Genomic DNA, 11164 nt, shown 5'->3' on the forward strand with positions numbered 1-11164 from the left:
GAAGTAATTTTTTTTTTTCTAAAAATGTTATTATAGAACTGCTCAAGTACAAAATTACATTATCCCAAAGACCTTGAAACACAAAGCCATATGGCAACACAATTTGTTTGAAGTCATATTAATATCAATTGGGGGTATTAATTAAAATGAAACAATGAAGTGAATATCTGTCTGTTTAAAAAAAATGAGTGATGTAATACACTGAACTAACTGCAGATGTGGAGTCGATGTGAATTGTTCAGTGTAGATTCTGAAGGAAGATGTTTCAAAGAAGCACCTTGTACAAGGCTTCATAGTTTTTCAATTTTATACTCTGGAGGTGACAGAATATCATACTGAATCACAAACACAATAGGGAGCTAAGTTTAGCAAGGTTAAAGAAAACCTTGGTTACTTTCCTGCACAATTTTGGATTACCGCAGGTATGCATCTAAAATATGGTTGCAGGCTTTTCAGTGCGTAAAAAAATACAATAATAAAACCTCAGCTCTACAAGGGTCTCCGCAGCCCTCGGTGGTTTCCTCTCCATATTCCGACTGGGGAGGGGGTTGCTGGGAGACTGCAGGGGGCTGCTGGGTGGGCACAAGGGCTGCTGCTGCTAGATATAGTTCTCCCAGTGGTCGGTTCTGGCAGTGCTGTAACTAGGCATTTTAGCGCTGTGTGCAAGAAACGACAGTGGCGCCCCCCCCCCCCCCCATGTAAGATAGGGGCAGAGCGCGCCAAATTTTTTAGGGGTGTGGCTTCACGGGGAAGGGGCGTGGCCACAAAATAATAGCAATTCATACTACGGTGCACAGTAGTCTACATTATTCAAATTACGCTGCACAGTAGCGCCACTACACCAGGTAGAGCCCCTTTTATACATTACAGCAGACAGTGTCCCCCTTTTTACACATTGCGGCAGCCAGTCCCCCTTTTTACACATTGCGGCAGATAGACCCTTTTTACACATTGCGGCAGCCAGTCCCCCTTTTTACACATTACAGCAGCCAGTCTCCTTTTAACGCATTGCGGCAGCCGGTCCTTCTTTTTACACATTGCGGCAGACAGCGTCCCTTTTTTACAATTACAGCAGACAGCGTCCCCGTTTTTACACATTACGGCAGACGGTGTCCCCCTTTATACACATTGCGGCAGCCAGTCCCCCTTTTTACACATTACGGCAGCCAGTCCCCATTTTTTACACATTGCGGCAGCCAGTCCCATTTTACACATTGCGGCAGCCAGGACCCCATTTTACACATTGCGGCAGCCAGTCCCCATTTTTTACACATTGCAGCAGCCAGTCCCATTTTACACATTGCGGCAGCCAGTCCCATTTTTTACACATTGCGGCAGCCATCCCCCTTTTTTACACATTGCGGCAGCCAGTCCCATTTTTTACACGTTGCGGCAGCCAGTCCCATTTTTTACACGTTGCGGCAGCCAGTCCCATTTTTTACACATTGCGGCAGGCGGTGTCCGAGAGAGAGAGAGAGAGAGAGAGAGAGACAGAGAGAGAGAGAGAGAGAGACAGACAGAGAGAGAGAGAGAGGGAGGGGAGAGGGAATATACTTACCTTCTCCCCGCTGACAGGCTCCTCGTGCTGCTCCCTCGGTGGCGGCAGTGAGATGAGAAGGAGGAGGAGGGAGGGGGAGCAGGGAGCCGCAGCAGCGCTATGTTATTGGTAGTAAGCGCCGCTGCAGCATCCCCCTCTCCTTCTGTATTGGCTGCCGGGCAGCCAATACGGAAGGAGAGGGGGATGCTGCAGCGGCGCTTACTACCAATAACATAGCGCTGCTGCGGCTCCCTGCTCCCCCTCCCTCCTCCTCCTTGTCCGCTGCCTCCGGCGCTGGTCTCTCTCCTCCAGCGCGGCGCACGGCGCACACAGAGGCGGCATGTAATGAGTCAATTTGACTCATTACATGCCGCTGGCCGTGCGCCCCCAGGGCAACTGCGCTGTGTGCCAAGCCCCCTTGGCACACACGTAGTTACGGCTCTGGGTTCTGGGGGGGAAGGGGTTCAAACACACAATGGGTTCACATCAGAGGCTTAACTAGCACGGGGCGAGCAGCAGGGCCGTTTTTTCGTATGGGCTCAATGGGCTCTTGCCCAAGGGCCCCAGGAGTATAAGGGCCCCAGGCTGATAGCTGAGGGTCCCCTCTTTCCATGGGTAACAGATTTTTGAAAATCGGCCCTGGGGTACCGGAGATATCCAACGTGAAAGCAGTGGTCCCCATCTGAGTCTGTTAATTGATCTTCCCAGGCAGATATCTCAGGTTCTGTCTGATTTAGAGTTTTTCTGAGGGTATACAGGGCCGAAACTAGGGGGGGGCTAGGGGGACAGGTGACCTGGGCGCCGGATTGGAGGGGGCGCCGAGACCCCCAAACACCGCCGCGGCACTTTTAAACCCCCTTCTCCCGAGTGCCCAGCTCGGGGGGCGGGGTTTCGCGGAATGACGCAATTGCGTCGTGACGTCACGGCGCAAACGCGTCATTCAACGAAACCCCGCCGGAGGAGGGAGAACTGAAGGGGGAGCCCGGAGCCGCGCAGACGAGGAGGGAGAGGCGGCTGAAGAGCGGCGAGAACCGCTTCAAATGTAAGTCAGCCCCTCTCCCTTCCTCTCTCTCTCTCTCTCCCTCCCTCCCTCTCCCCACCACCTGCCGTAATGTTTAAAATGGGGACCTGCTGTGCCTGCGTACTGTGTAAAATGGGGACCTGTGCCTGCGTACTGTGTAAAATGGGGACCTGTGCCAGCGTACTGTGTAAAATGGGGACCTGTGCCAGCGTACTGTGTAAAATGGGGACCTGTGCCAGCGTACTGTGTAAAATGGGGACCTGTGCCAGCGTACTGTGTAAAATGGGGACACTTACCAGCGTACTGTGTAAAATGGGGACCTGTGCCAGCGTACTGTGTAAAATGGGGACCTGTGCCAGCGTACTGTGTAAAATGGGGACCTGTGCCTGCGTACTGTGTAAAATGGGGACCTGTGCCAGCGTAATGTGTAAAATGGGGACCTGTGCCAGCGTACTGTGTAAAATGGGGACCTGTGCCTGCGTACTGTGTAAAATGGGGACCTGTGCCTGCGTACTGTGTAAAATGGGGACCTGTGCCTGCGTACTGTGTAAAATGGGGACCTGTGCCTGCGTACTGTGTAAAATGGGGACCTGTGCCAGCGTACTGTGTAAAATGGGGACCTGTGCCAGCGTACTGTGTAAAATGGGGACACTTGCCAGCGTACTGTGTAAAATGGGGACACTTGCCAGCGTACTGTGTAAAATGGGGACCTGTGCCAGCGTACTGTGTAAAATGGGGACCTGTGCCAGCGTACTGTGTAAAATGGGGACCTGTGCCTGCGTACTGTGTAAAATGGGGACCTGTGCCTGCGTACTGTGTAAAATGGGGACCTGTGCCTGCGTACTGTGTAAAATGGGGACCTGCGTACTGTGTAAAATGGGGACCTGTGCCAGCGTACTGTGTAAAATGGGGACCTGTGCCAGCATACTGTGTAAAATGGGGACCTGTGCCAGCGTACTGTGTAAAATGGGGACCTGTGCCAGCGTACTGTGTAAAATGGGGACCTGTGCCAGCGTACTGTGTAAAATGGGGACCTGTGCCAGCGTACTGTGTAAAATGGGGACCTGTGCCAGCGTACTGTGTAAAATGGGGACACTTGCCAGCGTACTGTGTAAAATGGGGACCTGTGCCAGCGTACTGTGTAAACTGGGGACCTGTGCCTGCGTACTGTGTAAAATGGGGACCTGTGCCTGCGTACTGTGTAAAATGGGGACCTGTGCCTGCGTACTGTGTAAAATGGGGACCTGTGCCTGCGTACTGTGTAAAATGGGGACCTGTGCCAGCGTACTGTGTAAAATGGGGACCTGTGCCAGCGTACTGTGTAAAATGGGGACCTGTGCCAGCGTACTGTGTAAAATGGGGACCTGTGCAAGCGTACTGTGTAAAATGGGGACCTGTGCCAGCGTACTGTGTAAAATGGGGACCTGTGCCTGCGTACTGTGTAAAATGGGGACCTGTGCCTGCGTACTGTGTAAAATGGGGACCTGTGCCAGCGTACTGTGTAAAATGGGGACCTGTGCCAGCGTACTGTGTAAAATGGGGACCTGTGCCTGCGTACTGTGTAAAATGGGGACCTGTGCCTGCGTACTGTGTAAAATGGGGACCTGTGCCAGCGTACTGTGTAAAATGGGGACCTGTGCCAGCGTACTGTGTAAAATGGGGACCTGTGCCAGCGTACTGTGTAAAATGGGGACCTGTGCCAGCGTACTGTGTAAAATGGGGACACTTGCCAACGTACTGTGTAAAATGGGGACCTGTGCCTGCGTACTGTGTAAAATGGGGACCTGTGCCTGCCGCAATGTGTAAAATGGGGACACTTGCCAGCGTACTGTGTAAAATGGGGACACTTGCCAGCTTACTGTGTAAAATGGGGACACGTGCCTGCCGCAATGTGTAAAATGGGGACACTTTTTCCTGCCGCAATGTGTAAAATGGGGACACTTTTTCCTGCCGCAATGTGTAAAATGGGGACACTTTTTCCTGCCGCAATGTGTAAAATGGGGACACTTTTTCCTGGATATGAAATTTATGTTAGAAAAGGCAGTTTTTCAGGTTAAAAAGTTCTGAAAGAGATATATATATATATATTGTGTACAAAAGGTGCAGATAGCGCTACAACCTGAATATTCTATAACCAGATATCCCTGAGATGGGAGATCATAAATTACACATGAAATAGTGCACAACAAATTATTAAAATTATTTAAAAATTAATTAAAACACTTCCAAAGTGAATGGTGTCGCAACCAGATTTCAAAATGTCCAATTCCCAAGGGAACTTAGTTTTCAAAATTGTTCTAGTGGTAAATCAGTTGCGCCTTCAGTGTTTGTGAATAAAACGTTGCAAATCCTTAAGTGATAGTTAGAATATGCGTACCAGACATATGTAGAACATTCGCCTTGTTTGAGGTGTCTTTGCATCTGGATGTTCCTTACTAGTACTGATTCTCCGTTCCCATCCGTCCAGGCATTGGTGTGGAGTTTGTACGTATATGCAAAAAAATGTGTCAAAATGCTGCTCTTAAAGAAGTGACTTGGTGCTATATTTTGTGCAAATTTAGCAGTAAAGTGAATATGTGCAGAGAGAGTGCTGTAAGTGCTTGTTATAAATATATGGATAAAAATATGAATAAAGATAAAAATGAATCTTTTACTGGCAGTGTGCTAATTCCCTTTTTCCTTAGGTAATGTGCTTATATACCATTTATTAGGGGTGCAACACCATATAGCTCAGTATTCAAAGGAGGCACTTACATCTGGAGTTGAAATGACTTAAAAAGATGCTGCCATCATTCCGTCATCAGACTTATATACCTTAAAAAAAAAGGTCCCATGTGGGAAGGAAAAAGCCTCTGATAGTGTAGTATTATTTTAAAAAAAACATTTAATAATACATAAAGCGACAAAAAACATACAGATGGACTCGTACAATTTTAAAAGTGCATATAGGCTTATCTGTTATTTCCTCAGATAGGAGCGGAGTGCCGGTATGTGCCCAACGCGTTTCGTCCCTTAGTTCATCTCTGGGACTTCCTCAGGGGTCAATGGTGGTCTGCTCTGCATCCCCACACCTTATATTTACTATGAATCAGGTCACATTATCAAAACTGGATTGCGCTTGTTGTCCGCGCGCGTAGCGCTACTGCGCATGCGCGGGATTTTAAATCTCGCGTGGCTTTTGCTGCCGAGTATTAGAACTACAAGTGGGAACTACAAGTTTCACCTGCGCATGCGCGGCCGTTGTTGTCACGCATGCGCATTCGAGAATTGCCGTGATCTTACGATGCTGTGTCTCTGAGGTTCTGAGACACGGAGATAAAGACGTCAATGTGCAGCTGCGCACAGCTGCCTGCTGGATTCATGTTCATGGATGTTAATAAATAAATATAGGTGTTGGGTGCAGGTCACATCACCGTACAGTGTATTTAGGATATATTAGGAGGGATGCGGCATGTTACACTTATTCATGCATTTTAAGAGGAATGGGATATGTAGCAAAAATCATCAATGTCATTAGTGTTTATCTTAACATGGTGGGTATTTTTACTTATTTAAATAACCTGGTTGCCATGGTTACCACGATAATGCACCTGTGTTCCACCGCTGGAATCCATACATGACAGCTACATGTAATGGGCGCTGGAGCACAGTGTGCTATATTCATACAAAGAGGAATTCTCGCAATATAAGTAATAGTGAAGAGGGCATATAATGGGTAATAAAGAAAAAAAAAATATATATATATATATATGAAGATAAATATATATAAATATCTACATATACATAAGAGCGCATAAAAATACGCATAAAAAATACGAATATAAATATAGATATAAACATACATATAAATATATAAGCATGAAGTACATAAGTTAATAAATTAATATATTAATATAGAATAAAATGCAGGAAGGCTTATTGAAGCAAGTAGTTATAGTTGTACTTTCATAAAATATTTACATAAAATATTTACATAAAATATTTAAAAGGTACATAAAGTGTAAGATTATAAAATTGTGTATAAATATGTAAGGTTGGCGCATGAAGAATGAATTATAGAAAGGGAGTGAGTTCGTAGTGTTCATTAAGACCTTCTGGCATCATTGTACCAAGTGTTTGGATCCAGAACATTTCTCTCTGTGCCAGTCTCTTGTCTCTATCACCGCCTCTTTGTCCTACTTTAATATGTTCGATGGCTTTGAATGTAATTTGATCCGGATTGGAGTTATGAGTTTTGTTAAAGTGTTTTGGAACTGAGTGATTGTCCATTCTGTTTTTAATTGCTCTTATGTGTTCCTGAATTCTCAGGCGAAGTATTCTCTTTGTTTTGCCTATGTACTTTAGGCCACATGTACATTCCAGACAGTACACTACATAATTCGTGGAGCAGTTTATCAGATCCTTGATGTTATATGTTTTGGACAAATCAGAGGTGCTGAATTTCTTCCCATCCTTGTGTGCATATTTGCAGATGCAGCAGTGGTTACATTTAAAAAATCCGGTTGATTTAAGCCATGGGCCAGTAGGTTCCGTCATTGTTGGTTTGAGGAGACTTGGTGCTAGGATGTCTTTCAGACTTCTGGCTTTCCTGTAAATGGTTCTCGGTCTTTCCGGTAGTATGGGATTAAGAACTTTATCCATTTGGAGAATATGCCAGTGTTTTTTTAGGGTTCCCTCAATCTTCTTCTCTCCAGCATTAAATGCAGTGATGAAGTTCAATTGGTGAGCGCCATCTTCTTTGGGTTGGTACCTTAGTAAATCTTCTCTCTGTGTGGTGTTTGTTTTTTCTTTCGCTTTATTGATTGTTTTCAGGGGATAACCTCTGTCCAAGAACCTGTGTGAGTAGGTGTCGAGCTGGGTTTGAAAGTCTTCATCTCTCGTGCAGTTTCTCTTCAATCTGCAAAATTGTGAGAAGGGAATATTGGTTTTCCACTTCTCTAGGTGGCCACTGTTAAAATGCAGGTAACTATTTTTATCCACTGCTTTGATGTAATTCTTGGTTATTATTTGCGTGCCTTCCAATGTGAGTATTAAATCCAGATATTCTATTTCTACCTTATTTGCTTTATATGTGAAAGTTAAGTTGTAGTCATTAGCAGAAATCTTTCTGAAAAAATCAGTGAAGGATTCTTCGCTCCCTTTCCAGATCAGCAGAATGTCATCTATGTACCTGCGGTATGTGATGATGTTTGAATGGTACTCGTTACACTTATATATCTGGTTTTTCTCCCAGCACCCCATGTGTAGGTTAGCGAAACTGGGAGCAAAAACCGTACCCATCGCGGTCCCGCAAGTCTGTAGGTAAAATCCGTTAAGAAATTTAAAATAATTGTGGGTGAGGATGAATTTTATTAAAAGACAGATAAAATCCTTGTGGCCTTCTTCCAAATTTGTGTCATACTGCAGGAATTCCTTGCACGATTCAATCCCTTTTGTGTGTTCTATTGATGTGTAGAGATTGAACGTCTAATAACCATAGACGTTCAATCTCTCTACACATCAATAGAACACACAAAAGGGATTGAATCGTGCAAGGAATTCCTGCAGTATGACACAAATTTGGAAGAAGGCCACAAGGATTTTATCTGTCTTTTAATAAAATTCATCCTCACCCACAATTATTTTAAATTTCTTAACGGATTTTACCTACAGACTTGCGGGACCGCGATGGGTACGGTTTTTGCTCCCAGTTTCGCTAACCTACACATGGGGTGCTGGGAGAAAAACCAGATATATAAGTGTAACGAGTACCATTCAAACATCATCACATACCGCAGGTACATAGATGACATTCTGCTGATCTGGAAAGGGAGCGAAGAATCCTTCACTGATTTTTTCAGAAAGATTTCTGCTAATGACTACAACTTAACTTTCACATATAAAGCAAATAAGGTAGAAACAGAATATCTGGATTTAATACTCACATTGGAAGGCACGCAAATAATAACCAAGAATTACATCAAAGCAGTGGATAAAAATAGTTACCTGCATTTTAACAGTGGCCACCTAGAGAAGTGGAAAACCAATATTCCCTTCTCACAATTTTGCAGATTGAAGAGAAACTGCACGAGAGATGAAGACTTTCAAACCCAGCTCGACACCTACTCACACAGGTTCTTGGACAGAGGTTATCCCCTGAAAACAATCAATAAAGCGAAAGAAAAAACAAACACCACACAGAGAGAAGATTTACTAAGGTACCAACCCAAAGAAGATGGCGCTCACCAATTGAACTTCATCACTGCATTTAATGCTGGAGAGAAGAAGATTGAGGGAACCCTAAAAAAACACTGGCATATTCTCCAAATGGATAAAGTTCTTAATCCCATACTACCGGAAAGACCGAGAACCATTTACAGGAAAGCCAGAAGTCTGAAAGACATCCTAGCACCAAGTCTCCTCAAACCAACAATGACGGAACCTACTGGCCCATGGCTTAAATCAACCGGATTTTTTAAATGTAACCACTGCTGCATCTGCAAATATGCACACAAGGATGGGAAGAAATTCAGCACCTCTGATTTGTCCAAAACATATAACATCAAGGATCTGATAAACTGCTCCACGAATTATGTAGTGTACTGTCTGGAATGTACATGTGGCCTAAAGTACATAGGCAAAACAAAGAGAATACTTCGCCTGAGAATTCAGGAACACATAAGAGCAATTAAAAACAGAATGGACAATCACTCAGTTCCAAAACACTTTAACAAAACTCATAACTCCAATCCGGATCAAATTACATTCAAAGCCATCGAACATATTAAAGTAGGACAAAGAGGCGGTGATAGAGACAAGAGACTGGCACAGAGAGAAATGTTCTGGATCCAAACACTTGGTACAATGATGCCAGAAGGTCTTAATGAACACTACGAACTCACTCCCTTTCTATAAATCATTCTTCATGCGCCAACCTTACATATTTATACACAATTTTATAATCTTACACTTTATGTACCTTTTAAATATTTTATGTAAATATTTTATGTAAATATTTTATGAAAGTACAACTATAACTACTTGCTTCAATAAGCCTTCCTGCATTTTATTCTATATTAATATATTAATTTATTAACTTATGTACTTCATGCTTATATATTTATATGTATGTTTATATCTATATTTATATTCGTATTTTTTATGCGTATTTTTATGCGCTCTTATGTATATGTAGATATTTATATATATTTATCTTCATATATATATATATATATATTTTCTTTATTACCCATTATATGCCCTCTTCACTATTACTTATATTGCGAGAATTCCTCTTTGTATGAATATAGCACACTGTGCTCCAGCGCCCATTACATGTAGCTGTCATGTATGGATTCCAGCGGTGGAACACAGGTGCATTATCGTGGTAACCATGGCAACCAGGTTATTTAAATAAGTAAAAATACCCACCATGTTAAGATAAACACTAATGACATTGATGATTTTTGCTACATATCCCATTCCTCTTAAAATGCATGAATAAGTGTAACATGCCGCATCCCTCCTAATATATCCTAAATACACTGTACGGTGATGTGACCTGCACCCAACACCTATATTTATTTATTAACATCCATGAACATGAATCCAGCAGGCAGCTGTGCGCAGCTGCACATTGACGTCTTTATCTCCGTGTCTCAGAACCTCAGAGACACAGCATCGTAAGATCACGGCAATTCTCGAATGCGCATGCGTGACAACAACGGCCGCGCATGCGCAGGTGAAACTTGTAGTTCCCACTTGTAGTTCTAATACTCGGCAGCAAAAGCCACGCGAGATTTAAAATCCCGCGCATGCGCAGTAGCGCTACGCGCGCGGACAACAAGCGCAATCCAGTTTTGATAATGTGACCTGATTCATAGTAAATATAAGGTGTGGGGATGCAGAGCAGACCACCATTGACCCCTGAGGAAGTCCCAGAGATGAACTAAGGGACGAAACGCGTTGGGCACATACCGGCACTCCGCTCCTATCTGAGGAAATAACAGATAAGCCTATATGCACTTTTAAAATTGTACGAGTCCATCTGTATGTTTTTTGTCGCTTTATGTATTATTAAATGTTTTTTTTTAAATAATACTACACTATCAGAGGCTTTTTCCTTCCCACATGGGACCTTTTTTTTTTAAGGTATATAAGTCTGATGACGGAATGATGGCAGCATCTTTTTAAGTCATTTCAACTCCAGATGTAAGTGCCTCCTTTGAATACTGAGCTATATGGTGTTGCACCCCTAATAAATGGTATATAAGCACATTACCTAAGGAAAAAGGGAATTAGCACACTGCCAGTAAAAGATTCATTTTTATCTTTATTCATATTTTTATCCATATATTTATAACAAGCACTTACAGCACTCTCTCTGCACATATTCACTTTACTGCTAAATTTGCACAAAATATAGCACCAAGTCACTTCTTTAAGAGCAGCATTTTGACACATTTTTTTGCATATATGTACAAACTCCACACCAATGCCTGGACGGATGGGAACGGAGAATCAGTACTAGTAAGGAACATCCAGATGCAAAGACACCTCAAACAAGGCGAATGTTCTACATATGTCTGGTACGCATATTCTAACTATCACTTAAGGATTTGCAACGT

The sequence above is a fragment of the Pseudophryne corroboree genome, chromosome 1 (assembly GCF_028390025.1).
Source record: "Pseudophryne corroboree isolate aPseCor3 chromosome 1, aPseCor3.hap2, whole genome shotgun sequence".
Taxonomy (NCBI): Eukaryota; Metazoa; Chordata; class Amphibia; order Anura; family Myobatrachidae; genus Pseudophryne; species Pseudophryne corroboree.